This window comes from Schistocerca nitens, chromosome 1 (genome assembly GCF_023898315.1).
Source record: "Schistocerca nitens isolate TAMUIC-IGC-003100 chromosome 1, iqSchNite1.1, whole genome shotgun sequence".
Classification (NCBI taxonomy): Eukaryota; Metazoa; Arthropoda; class Insecta; order Orthoptera; family Acrididae; genus Schistocerca; species Schistocerca nitens.
In genome coordinates this window covers 159,079,466-159,093,746 of record NC_064614.1, presented here as the reverse complement: position 1 = coordinate 159,093,746, position 14,281 = coordinate 159,079,466, and the positions used below count along the sequence as shown (strand labels likewise).

General features: G+C 37.9%; 1 long non-coding RNA gene across 2 annotated transcripts in view; it reads left to right on the top strand.

Moving 5' to 3' along the window:
- LOC126244061 (uncharacterized) overlaps positions 1-11,295 on the top strand; it is a 112,244-nt gene extending 100,949 nt beyond the window's left edge. For both annotated transcript variants that reach the window (XR_007545373.1, XR_007545372.1), the window contains exon 3: positions 10,694-11,295. This is a non-coding gene — a long non-coding RNA (uncharacterized LOC126244061). The remainder of the gene's footprint in view (positions 1-10,693) is intronic.
- The last annotated feature ends 2,986 nt before the right edge of the window (positions 11,296-14,281 follow it).

Below are 14,281 nucleotides of genomic sequence, written 5' to 3'. Positions count from 1 at the left end.
GAAAGCTTCGACACAACGTGTTTCCTCGCTTGGGATCAGGACTTACCATTTTATGGTTCAGAAAGATTTCTCGATGTTCCCGCCCTCGTGTTCTAAGAAAAATGATTTTGATTCACCACAAAAATTGCCCTGTTACGGCTTAAGAGGCTATTTTAACGTGCGCAGTGAAAAACCTACGGATAGATTGGTAATGTAGAGCTGCATCAAACCAGTCTTCGGGCAGAAAATTGCAACAATAACAAAAACGTGATCGTATGATAGATTTTTATATTTATCATTGCACAATAACACCAACTATTCTCCTTTTGTACCGTATCTAGTTGCTAGTTCTTGTACTAAAATGCAATTACAGCAACAACAGACAGTATAGCTGGTTCATACAATGGAAGAGTATCTAGAACCATGTAGGTGTTTCCATTCTCACAATCACAAGCTATACCTGAACTCCAACACTAAGATACCTTACTAATATTGCCATTGTGGAAATGCTCATATTCCAACTGACATAAACATAATAGTTTTGATGGAAGAGAAGTACACTGCCCCTTGCATCTGTTTATTAGTACCTGTGTTCCAACTTATTGGCTTTCCTGCAGCCTATCCTCTGTTCCCTGTTGTCTATTACTGAAGGATCTTTTTCGAATCATTAGAAGTTAATTCACTTCAGTATTTTATGTGTGTCTGACAGCTCTGTGATTGTTTCTATGTTGGCAATTGATACACTGATATGTTTCTACTGGAATAATGTACTTAGTATTTTATCTAACCTCAGCAATATTGTATATAATGAAATAATAAGCAAGCAGTTGCATAAAATAAATGTAATTTCTCTTACGGTATGCAGTTGTGTGCCTAAAATTTCATTATATAGACCTACTGTACTTATTTCTGACTTTTATATCATTTTGATGTAAATAATATTAAATAACTCTGCCCTTCGACAGATAAATCAACATTGGGATATATTATGTGTAAGTGCTTAATTTCGATAGTTATTTTAACATGAGAAAATAATGTTCTTTGTATTTGTATTGATTCACTGAATATTTTTTACAATCAAAATGAATTATGCTAGGCTTGATAAAATGAGACGTAATATTAAACAGTACAAAAAATAAAAGCTGTTGCCATTATCTCTTTTGGACTACAAGTGGAACTTACTCACATCTTAAAACTGTGAATCACACTAGGTTCCAGACACTGATAAGTGCCTTTTATGGCAACATATGAACACACTTCATAAGCAAATTTGAAACTTAACTTTTTCAGCATTTCCATTAACTTTACCAAACTGTGCCATATTCTTTCTTCAAGGCATGCTCAGATGGTTCAGTTGGTGAGATATTGCCTACAAAATGCAAAAATCGTGTCTGAATCCTGGTATGGTACACAACTTTAATGTGTCTAGAAGTTTTATTGCAACATACACTTTACATTTACCTCAATATTGTTAATTAATTAATTTATTCATCTTATTCTGCAATCACAATAATGAAGAAGTAAATCAAATAATGGAAAATCCAGAGTGGAATGTCACAATATTATGAGAAGAAAAGTTGCCACTCACCCTATAGTGGAGATGCTGAGCCGTAGATAGGCACAACAAAAAGACTTTCACAATTGTAGCTTAGGGCCGTTAAGGCCTTTGTCAACAATAGACACACATACGAGCACACACACACACACACAAATGCAACTCACACATACGGCTGCAGTCTCAGGCAACTGAAACCACATTGCCAATGATGAAGAAGAATCTTCAGGGATTTTGAAAGGGTCAAGTTATTCCTTAATGGGCAGAAGCAGTCACTGCACGCTGCTGCTGTTAAGTACGCAAACTATATAGATTATGACTAGTTCTAATATATGTACACTGATACTTAGGGGAGGTACTTCCAGATTACTTCATGTATGTTTGTATATATGTATGTAAGTGTGTATATTAGGAGGAAAACAGGTGCTATGAAAATGGGCGCTTTTCCTCCTATTACACAACTTTATCTGCTGTTTTCAATTAAAACTTCAAACACATCATTTATGTAACTTCACACAAAGCAGTATTGACTACTTGTATAGTGACAAAATCAAGACCTGTTTAATATAAACATTAGAGTCATTTTGAGCTTGCATTGCTCAGTTCAAATAATCTGATAAATTGTATATTCTTTTACTATGTTTTTGAATATGTGAAGATTTTCAATGTTCTGGTATCTCTGCACATCTTATTTATTTCATTCCTAAATGACTTATACTGCTGTATTCTCTCCTTTGCCTGAACATTTTTGTGTTTCCTTCTTTTGTTGATAAGGCGAAGTATTTCTTTTGCTAACCAAGGTTTCTTTGCAGTGGTCTTTTTAATACCTATGTTTATCTGTCCAACCCCTGTAATTGCCCTTTTTAGCTATGTTCATTCCTTTTCAACTGAATATTCATTATCACAGTATCCACAGCCTTAGAGAACTTGAAATATGTCTCTTAATTTTCAGTACTTCAGTAGTCCACTTCTTTCCACATTGATTCTTTTGGACGGTTCTCTTCAACTCACTATGTTCTCTTATAATTTACTACATTGTAATCTGAGTCTGTATCTGCTCTTGGATATGTCTTGCAATCCATTATCTAGTTTCAGAATCTCTGTCTGACCATGAAGTAACCCAGCTGGAATCTTTCCAGATCTCCAGGCCTTTTCCTATTAATCATCCTCCTCTTGTGAGTCTTCAACAATATATTTATTATTACTAGTTGAAATTTATTGCAGAGCTCAATTAGTCTTTCTCCATTCTAAGTCCTACTAAAAAAACCCATATTTTCCTGTATTTCTTTCTTCAGTGTCTTCCCCTACAACATCATTTCAATCACCCTTGATTATTAAATTTCCACCTCTCTTTTGTACTGAATCACCCATGCAGTATCCACATATACTTTCTCTACCTGTCTACTTCTGCTTTTAATATTGGCATGTATACCTGTACTATTGTTATTTGTTATGGTTTGCTGTCGTTTCTGATGAGACTAATCCTACACTGAAAGTTCACAATACCTAATTCTCTGCCCTATGTTCCTGTTCACAACGAACTGCTGCTTTTGATATTATCCTATATTTAGCCAACCAGAAACCCTTCTCATTTTTTCCATTTAATTTCACTGTCTCTCACTATAACTAGACTGTGTCTTTGCATTTCCATTTTCAGGTTTTGTAGCTTTCCTACCATGTTCAGGCTCCTGGCATTCCATACTCCGACCACTTCGCAGTCCCCTCCCAGAGTTCCAGATGGGGGCTCATCCAAAATCTTTTGCCAATGGAAAGATCGCCATTACACTTCTTTTAGTTACAGGTTACATGTCCCGTGGACACACACTGTGTGTCTTTAATGCAGTTATTTCCATTGCCTTCTGCATCCGCAAGTTGTTAATCAATTCTTAATCTGCCTTTTAGGAGCAAGTTCCCCACTGCAAGGGAAAGAGTTGCCTTTTGCACAATACAGGTCAGATTGATCCTTTCTTGGTCTTTAGTCAGTTGCATGTCAGGACAATTTTTTATCTTTATTTTTTATTCAACAGGACCATTGTGACATTGCCACTTGATCATGGACAATGCCAACTCATTAAATGAACAATACGTAAATATACTCTATCAAATACTAGTGATTGACAGTGGGTGGGTAATGTGAAGGCCATGCCCTATTCTTAGGGCTCATCATAATGTTCACATGGAACAATGGAAAACCAAAATCTGGGTGACCGAAAGGAAAGACAGAAAATTAGGGTTTTATGTCCTGTTGTTAATGAGCTCATTAGACACAGAGCACAAGTGCAGATTGAGGAGAGAAATTGGCTGAGTTATGAATGATGGGTACACATATTTGTGAGCTCAACTTCCTGCACAGATTGTAGTGAAAATAGCAACATGATTTGAGGCTGAAATATAACATTAAAAATAAATAAATGAAATGTCAAACCGAAACTTGTGATCAAATTTTTGTTGTGTGAACACAGTTATACACAGAATGATAGAGGATTAGGCATTATAAAAGAACAGAATTCATTAGAAACATTATGTAATGCTACTGGCATGGACAAACCTCCTGAAGTCAAAACTGTTGGGTGAGAATTCTACTGCAGTTGAACTACACTATATCCTTAACTACAGTGAAGGTGTAGTAACATGCAGTGACAAAAAACATACGGACAGTACAGAGCTTAGGGCGATGTCAGTTGATTAAGGGGTCACTTAGGTGTGAAATGTACCATAACACGCTGAGTGAATGGAACACGAAAAGATACAATTGTTTGCATTGATGTTTCATTTGCCAGCAGGTTACATTAAAGCTGAGCTTATAAGACAAAACAGCAGACCTCACATTCCTAGCCCCATGACGATTTTCATGTGCCAGAAACTTGGGCACACCACTATTGTGTGTAAAGGTCAGGCTAAGTGTGGTATGGCCATCCATGATGCACAAACTATATGTACCTCCTCTGACTTCTGTGTGAATTGCTCAGATCAATACCCAGCGTGGAACAGAAAGTGTTTTGATGTTCAGATAAGAAAAGAAAATTCAAGAATTGAAGGTAACTAAGTGTGTACCGTACACTGAAGTGAAGAAGGTGTACAAATCTCTTCAACCCCCAACATTTACAACATCGTTTGCTGCAGTATTCACAAAGAAAAATGAAAAAGTAAGTGCTTCCACATTCATCACCAATAGATTTTCACACAAAAAATGCTTTCTCAAATGCACTTGTGGACTCCAATGACAATCAATGCTTCACTTCCTGACGTAGATACTGCATTGGAAGTGAAATTACTGGAAAACAGTTCACCTCTGCTTAAAGTGTTACCCCTCAAATCTTACAGAGAATACTAAGGCAAAGCATACCATCAAGAAGGCAGAATCAAAGCAAGCTGACCAGAAGATATATAAACACATGGATGATGACTTGATCACGCACATTGAGGCCTGCTTAAATGAACCCTCAAGTTCTCTTAGTTCTACCTCTTCTAAAGTGGGTTCATTCACATTTACATGTGTGATGTGTATAGCAGAAGGTACACCCCATTGTACCACTTATTAGGGTTTCTTCCCATTCTATTCACATATGGTGTGTGGGAAGAATGACTATTTTAATGGCTTCATGTGCACTATAAATAATCTAATCTTGTCCTAACGACCCCATGGAAGTCATAAGTAGAGGGCTGTAGTATATTCCTAGAGTTATTACTTAAAGCTGATTCTTGAAACTTTTTAATTAGGCTTCCTCACGTTAGTTTAATTCTATCTTTAAGAGTCTGCCAGTTCTATTTCTTCAGCATCTCTGTGACACTCTGCCATGAGTCAGACAAACCTGTGAACGTTTGTGCTGTCCTACTCTGTATGTGGTCAATATACCCTGTTAGGGCTATGTGGTATGGGCTCCACACACTAGAGCAATATTCTAGGATGGGTTGCACAAGTGACTTGTGAGTAATCTTCTTTGTTGACTATGCTGAAAGGCATCTTGCTCTAAATGTACGTAAATGTAAGTTAACACATGTGAGTAGGAAAAACAATCCCATAATGTTCAAATACACTATTAGTAGTCTGCTGCTTCACACAGTCACATCGATTAAATATCTAGGCATGACGTTGCAAAGTGATATGAAATGGAACGAGCACATAAGGATGTTAGTAGGGAAGGCGAATGGTTGACTTCAGTTTATTGGAAGAATGGTAGCTCACATACAGGGTGTCCCAAGAGGAATGGTCCATATACAGTGAAGTGGCAGGAATGATAATTCAAAGAAAAAAAGTCTCGCAAACATAAGCTCTAAAATGCATACCTCAAGAGCTGCGAGCACTACTTCATCTTAGATACTGTGAAACAAATCTGTTCTACAGCAAGCTCTTTGCTTTCCATGTTTTGAGAGGTGGTAGTATGGACCAAAACAAAATTTAAAAAACGTGTCCAGTAAACATGGGCTCTTATGCTCACACCATAGAAACTATGAGCACTTGTTCACCTTTGCTACTGTGAAACACATCTCTCCTGCTGAACAAATGCTTGTATCTCTTAAGGTAAACATTTTTAGAGTCTAAGTTTACTAGACTTCTTTGCTCTGAATGATTATTCCTGCTATGGCCCTGTATATTGACCTTTCCTCCTGGGACACTGTGCATAAAGGAGAATGTGTGTGGAACACTAGTGTACCCCATTCTTGAGTGCAGTTTGAGTGTTTGGGATGCCTACCAGGTTGGATTAAAGCAAGACATCAAAGCAATTTGGAGGCGGGCTTCTAGATTTATTACTGTTATGTGTGATCAACATGCAAGTATTACAGAAATGCTTCGTGAATTCTAATGAGAATCCCTCGAGGGAAGGCAACATTCTTTTTGCAAAATACTATTGAAAGATTTATAGAGTTGGCATTAGACTGTATGGTGGCTTGCAGAGTATTGCATTTCCTTAATATTCTACCTTTGAACCAATGTCTGCCACTTGATTTACCTGTGAACGAGCCTGTGTGATCATTCCATTTCATATTTCTACAAAGTTTTACATCCAGATGTGAATTGATCAATTCCAAATGTGACTCAGTGATGTTATAGTCATAGCATATAACATTTTTTCATCTTGTGAAGCGTAATATTTTAAATTTCTGAACATTTAAAACAAGTTGCCAGTTTCTGCACCACTTTGAAATGTTATCAAAATTTGGCAAAATATTTGTGCACTGTCTTTCAGATAGTACTTCATTACAGACAACTGCATCATGCGTGAAAAGTCTGAGGTATTAATACTGTCTGCAAAGTCATTAATATACATTGACAGCAAGAGCCCCATAACATTTCCCTGGGGCACATCTGAAGTTATTTCTACTCCTCCTCCAAGATAAATTGCTGTGCCCTTCCTACCAACAAATCCTCAATCCAACCAGAAATACTGCTTGATACCCCAAGACAATGCACAATGACAGTGTAATTGCTGGGTCAGCAAACAAATCAAAAGCTATATGGAATGTAGTAAAAAAAGAAATAGGCCCAAGCAAAAATGTTAGAAATCCAGATGACTTTGTTTTAAAAGATGATCAAGGTGTGCTAGTCAGAAATCGTACTTTAGCAAATTACATTAATGACTACTTCATAAATAGTCCAATCAATCTGAGTAAAAATTGTTCCAAGATTAGTAGAACATCAATCCCAGAAGAACAAAGTGTTAATTCATTATTGCTACCTCCCACAAACAAATTGGAAGTTAATCGAATAATAAAAACAATGAAGAATAAAATGTCCTCAGGGATTGACGAGATACCTTGCTCAGTCATGATGAGATGTGCTAGTGTCATATCAGACCCACTCTCACACATCATAAACATATCATTTTCAGAAGGTGTCTTTCCACAACGATTAAAAATTGCAAAAGTAAAACCATTGTATAAAAAGGGCAATATACATGAAGTGGGAAACTATAGACCAATAGCTTTATTATCAGCATTTTCAAAAGTAATAGAGACAGTCATGAAAAACAGAATTACAAATTACCTCGAGAAATTCAATCTATTGTCTGTAAACCAACACGGCTTTCGCAAAGGAATGAGTACAGAGTCAGCCATCACCCAATTCATTGAAAATATTGTAACGGGCTAGATAAGAACAACAGTACAATAGGAATAAATTTGGACCTCTCAAAGGCATTCGATACTGTCCAACATGATATCCTGCTAGACAAATTAGAATATGTTGGTGTATGAGGAGTAGCTAAAAAGTGGTTTCAGTCATATCTCCATAATAGGAAACAGGTAGTAGAAATTGCAACAACAAACAGTAAAAACCAAAGTATTGTTTACAGATCGGATATTCAGACTGTGCCAATAGGGGTACCGCAGGGGAGTGTTCTAGGACCTCTCCTATTTCTTCTTTACATAAATGATATCAAGATTCCAGTAAATGGCACTCATATAACCCTGTTTGCGGATGACACAAACATTGTAGTAACTGACATAAATGGGTATTGCCAACATCTGCAACCAGAGTTATAGAATATTTGAAAAATTGGTTTGAAGTGAACAAATTAACCATAAATATCTCTAAAACTAATTATATCCATTACAGGAAAGCAAAGTCACACTCTGATCTAGATCTCAGAATACAAAATAAAGAAATTGTGAGAGTTGCTACCACAAAATTCTTAGGTGTACATATAGATGAAAATTTAGACTGGAAATCCCATATCCTTTATCTCTCGCATAAGTTAAGCTCTGCTTGCTTTGCTTTAAGCGTTATTAGCTTTGTATGTAGTAGGGAATGTAGCAGAGCTGTTTACTTTGCTTATATACAATCTGCTATTACCTATGGCCTCATCTTCTGGGGTCATAGTAAGAAAAATCGCAAAACCATCTTCACTCTACAAAAACGAGCTGTTAGAATAATTACCAACAGTTCAAGGCTAACTCCTCCAAAGCAATTATTTAAACAGCTGAATATTCTACCCCTACCGTGCCTCTATATCCAGAAAAGCGCAATTAATGTAAAACAAAATATTAAAAATTTCCAATCCAACTCAGATCTACATACTTACAACACAAGAAAGTGCAATGACATTCATTTAAAAGAGTTAACAAGGCTTTGGCGCAGAAACAAACAAACATACAAGGAAGCAGATTGTATAACAAACTACCGGTAAAGATAAAAGAAATAAAAAAAATTGTCTTCATTTAAAGAAGCAGTATTCAAATTTTTAATGACCAACTGCTATTATAGTGTAAAACAATACCTGGAATAGCTTCATACTAAACAATTATATTTATGTACTCTGTGCCAATAGTAATTTTTATCTGACTGTTGCTATGATCTAAATAAATAATATGTACAAAAGTGCTAGAGTTGTATGTGTTATATCTAAATATCAACTGTGTATTCCATGTAAAAAGTCCTTCTCATACATCAATGTAAATAATCAAAGTTGTACATGCTATTTCAATGTGGTCTGATGTTATGTAGTCTACTATGCACATCTGTATTTTGTATAGTATTGTTCACCCTATATGTGTGTATATATTATATACTATGTATTTTTTGACAAAATCCATGCAATGTAAATTGTCTCTGGATGAATAAACTACTACTACTACTACTACTACTACTACTATATGATCATACTTCTGATAATACACATACATGAGATACTGACTCAAATGCTTTTCCGAAATTGAGAAATACTGTATCTCCTTGACTGCCTTGATATAAAGCTCTCAGCATGTCATGTGAGAAACGTGTGAGATGGATTTCACATGACCGATGTTCTCAGAATTAATGTTGACTGGCGTGGAGGAGGTCATTCTGTTCGAAGTACCTCTTTATATCCAGGCTCAAAATATTTTCTTCAAGCACAAGGGAAAGGGGAAGACACTAACCTCATTGATAAATGGCACCTGTGCTACAAATGGACATGAAGGGTTCAGAACACATGTGGAAGAGTTGAAATTGTTAGCAAAAGGTGTTATCAAAGGGAAAACCACTGTGCCTGTGCTACAGGAAACACTTTGAATGTACTTGAAATGTAGCAAAGTGAAATAACGTCATTTGCTAAATTATATTCCCTAGGTATCGACTATATTTAATTGAAAATTATTATTCAGTAGCTTATCTGAGTTATGTGATTCTGAGGGCAGATAAACCTGTATTTTACCATGTTCAGCTGCCGTGTTACTGTAAAAATATTGTGAGCTAGTAATGATTTATTTACAAAGTAATACAGCTCTCTGTAAAGCACTAATTTCTCTCTTTCCAGTAAACAGTTTACTTTTACTGAAAATACATTAACTAAAAAACTATCTTCTAATTTCTCTCTTTCCAGTAAACAGTTTACTTTTACTGAAAATACATTAACTAAAAAACTATCTTCTAATTTCTCTCTTTCCAGTAAACAGTTTACTTTTACTGAAAATACATTAACTAAAAAACTATCTTAACATGACTAAAGTTTCAGTCAGTTTAAAATACTTTCGCTATTTGGACCTTTAAGCATGTTTAATTGTAAGAGCTGATGTTATAATTTTGTTGCCCTCATTTTTCTGACCTAGAAAATACATTTGGCAATAGAAATGAAATGTTAACCAAGCAATTAAATAAATTTGGAAAATAACAATCCTCTGAAATTTGGTTAATTCCCCTGCAGGTATACATCTGTAATGGGACACCCTTTTCTAACATAACCTTTTTTTTTTTTTAATGATATGAATATAATAGAGGGAAACATTCCACATGGGGAAAATATATCTAAAAACAAAGATGATGTAACTTACCAAACGAAAGCGTTGGTATGTTGATAGAGACACTAACAAACACAAACACACACACAAAATTCAAGCTTTCGCAACCCACGGTTGCTTCATCAGGAAAGAGGGAAGGAGAGGGAAAGACGAAAGGATGTGGGTTTTAAGGGAGAGGGTAGGGATTCATTCCAATCTCGGGAGTGGAAAGACTTACTTAGGGGAAAAGGGGACAGGTATACACTTGCACACACGCACATATCCACCCGCACATATACAGACACAAGCAGACATGTCATGATAGTGGTGTTCTGTCAACTTGTATTATATAATATTAAATTTTATTTAAAAATTCATCTAGACTGTATAAAGCTTTTTCTAGCAGAAATATTTTTAGTACTTTCTTAAACTTACTCTTGTTATGAATCTCTGTCTTTATTTCAGGAGGCATTGAAGAGTTTTGTTCCAGTGTAGTGGACACCTTTTTGCACCAAGCTCAAATTTCTATGCTCACTGTGTATATCATTCTTCTTCCATGTGTTATGCTCATGATAATTACTGTTTGGATGAAATATCTCTATATTCTTACAGACAAAACACATGAGAGAAAAGATGTATTGCCATGTAGTTGTGTATATTTTAAGTTTGTGAAAGCTATTTCTACACGAGTCTCTTGGGCGCAATCCACATATAACCCTTAAAGCTCGCTTCTGAGCAATGATCACTTTCCTTGCTGAAGGCTGTTTGCCCCAAAAAATAATGCCATATTTAACGAGTGAGTGAAAATAGCCATAGTATACCATTTTTGCAGTGTTAGGTTCAACACAAGTAGTGACAGCCCGTAAAGTATACGTAGCAGAGCTAAGCCTCTTACAGAGATATGCGAAGACCAGTTCATTTTCTTGTCAATGTGCACTCCAAGAAATTTTGTTGTTTCCATTCTTTCTATTGGCTGATTACCACATGTCACACTTATCTCTCTCTCTTTTTCTGTTTTTGAACAGAAATGAATAAAACTGGTCTTACTGGAATTTAATGAGAGACCATTCACCTACAACAAATTAACCATACCTGAGAGTATGTGATTAATGGATTCCTTAATATTACTGTCTGTTCTACTACTCATAAAAATTGTGGTATCATCAGCAAATAATGTAAATTTACATGGCAGGCTTGTACATGATGGTAGATCATTTATTAAAATCAGGAATATTAGTGGCCCAAGAATTAAGCCCTGAGGCACTCCATATGTAATGGAACTCCATTCAGAATGTGAGGAAATATCACTTACTCCAACTGAGCTATTCAAGACTTTTTTGTTTTCAGTCTTGGAAATACGACAGTAGCCAATTGCCTGCAACACCACTTACTCCTGCTAATTTTGCTTTTTGCAAGAGAATCTGGTGATCAACACAGTCAAATGCTTTAGACAAATCACAGAAGACGCCAGTTGCTACCATTTTTCATTAAGGATTTCTAGGACTTCATTTGCTAGTGCATAGATTGCGTCTTCTGTTGAATGGCCCTTTTGAAAGCCAAATTGGCTCTTGCTGAACTCTGTTCTTCATGAGATGATCGGTAATTCTTACCTGTATTAGCTTTTTTAGACTTTTAGAGAAAGCTGCCAGCAAAGGGATAGGTCAATAGTAGTTAGTTCAGTTTTATCGCCCTTTTTGTTCCGGGGCTTCACAATGGTATACTAAAGTCTACTGGAAACAACACCTTTTTGAAGGGAAGCATTGAAAATACGACATAGAATGTCCCTTATCCACACACAAGAATATTTCAATATATTACTAAAAATATTATCAACCTCTGCAGAGTTCTTTCTTTTTAGTAACATGATGTAAACTCTTTGTAATATTGTGTGTACTGCAGAAAGTAGAGAGTAGTGAATAGTGGGTATGCCTCCAATGAAGATGTGCATGTTTTATTTAATTTTGTCTACAATAATGTAATAAATGGTTGTATGAAAATGGAGATTGTGAAGTCAGTGTGATTTAGAAGAATGGGATAAAGTGAAAGAAAATCATAGCAACAGATAATACTTTATCAGTTATTTATTCATCAGGAACCCACAACATCAAATCAAAATTTCAGCTGCAAGAATATACGCCTAGACTCAAGGACTGGAGCCAACAACAATAGAAAATAAAGATCAGTAAAAAATTTTTCTTTTGTTATGTTATGCCTCTTGAAGCTTTTGAAAATAATGAAGAGACTAAGAGAAATTTAATGGTAATACACTCCTGGAAATTGAAATAAGAACACCGTGAATTCATTGTCCCAGGAAGGGGAAACTTTATTGACACATTCCTGGGGTCAGATACATCACATGATCACACTGACAGAACCACAGTCACATAGACACAGGCAACAGAGCATGCACAATGTCGGCATTAGTACAGTGTATATCCACCTTTCGCAGCAATGCAGGCTGCTATTCTCCCATGGAGACGATCGTAGAGATGCTGGATGTAGTCCTGTGGAACGGCTTGCCATGCCATTTCCACCTGGCGCCTCAGTTGGACCAGCGTTTGTGCTGGACGTGCAGACCGCGTGAGACGACGCTTCATCCAGTCCCAAACATGCTCAATGGGGGACAGATCCGGAGATCTTGCTGGCCAGGGTAGTTGACTTACACCTTCTAGAGCACGTTGGGTGGCACGGGATACATGCGGACGTGCATTGTCCTGTTGGAACAGCAAGTTCCCTTGCCGGTCTAGGAATGGTAGAACGATGGGTTCGATGACGGTTTGGGTGTACCGTGCACTATTCAGTGTCCCCTCGACGATCACCAGTGGTGTACGGCCAGTGTAGGAGATCGCTCCCCACACCATGATGCCGGGTGTTGGCCCTGTGTGCCTCGGTCATATGCAGTCCTGATTGTGGCGCTCACCTGCACGGCGCCAAACACGCATACGACCATCATTGGCACCAAGGCAGAAGCGACTCTCATCGCTGAAGACGACACGTCTCCATTCGTCCCTCCATTCACGCCTGTCGCGACACCACTGGAGGCGGGCTGCACGATGTTGGGGCGTGAGCGGAAGACGGCCTAACGGTGTGCGGGACCGTAGCCCAGCTTAATGGAGACGGTTGCGAATGGTCCTTGCCGATACCCCAGGAGCAACAGTGTCCCTAATTTGCTGGGAAGTGGCGGTGCGGTCCCCTACGGCACTGCGTAGGATCCTACGGTCTTGGCGTGCATCCGTGCGTCGCTGCAGTCCGGTCCCAGGTCGACGGGCACGTGCACCTTCCGCCGACCACTGGCGACAACATCGATGTACTGTGGAGACCTCACGCCCCACGTGTTGAGCAATTCGGCGGTACGTCCACCCGGCCTCCCGCATGCCCACCATACCCCCTCGCTCAAAGTCCGTCAACTGCACATACGGTTCACGTCCACGCTGTCGCGGCATGCTACCAGTGTTAAAGAGTGCGATGGAGCTCCGTATGCCACGGCAAACTGGCTGACACTGACGGCGGCGGTGCACAAATGCTGCGCAGCTAGCGCCATTCGACGGCCAACACCGCGGTTCCTGGTGTGTCCGCTGTGCCGTGCGTGTGATCATTGCTTGTACAGCCCTCTCGCAGTGTCCGGAGCAAGTATGGTGGGTCTGACACACCGGTGTCAATGTGTTCTTTTTTCCATTTCCAGGAGTGTATGTGTAAGGGTAAGATCACAAGTGTGGGCTCATCAGCCGGGATCTGTTGACTGGTAATGAAGTTTTGTCTCTTGAAGAAGAAGAAAGGACAAAGGTTTTTGTATTTACAATTTATATATTAATGAAGTCCCAATCACTCGACGAAAGAAGACCTGAGAACTGCCCAACAAAGTCAGATCAATAGCAACGAGATAATATCAACAATGACAAACCAGATGATCTGAAAGAGGACTTTACAACTACGGTGATGAACATCAATAAGAAAAAAGGTAAGTGCAAATCATTTGTGAAATTAATTTTCTTTGGTGGACTCGTGATTGCTAGGTAGTGGTGATGAAGTGAAAGCTGTAGGATGTAGCCTAGA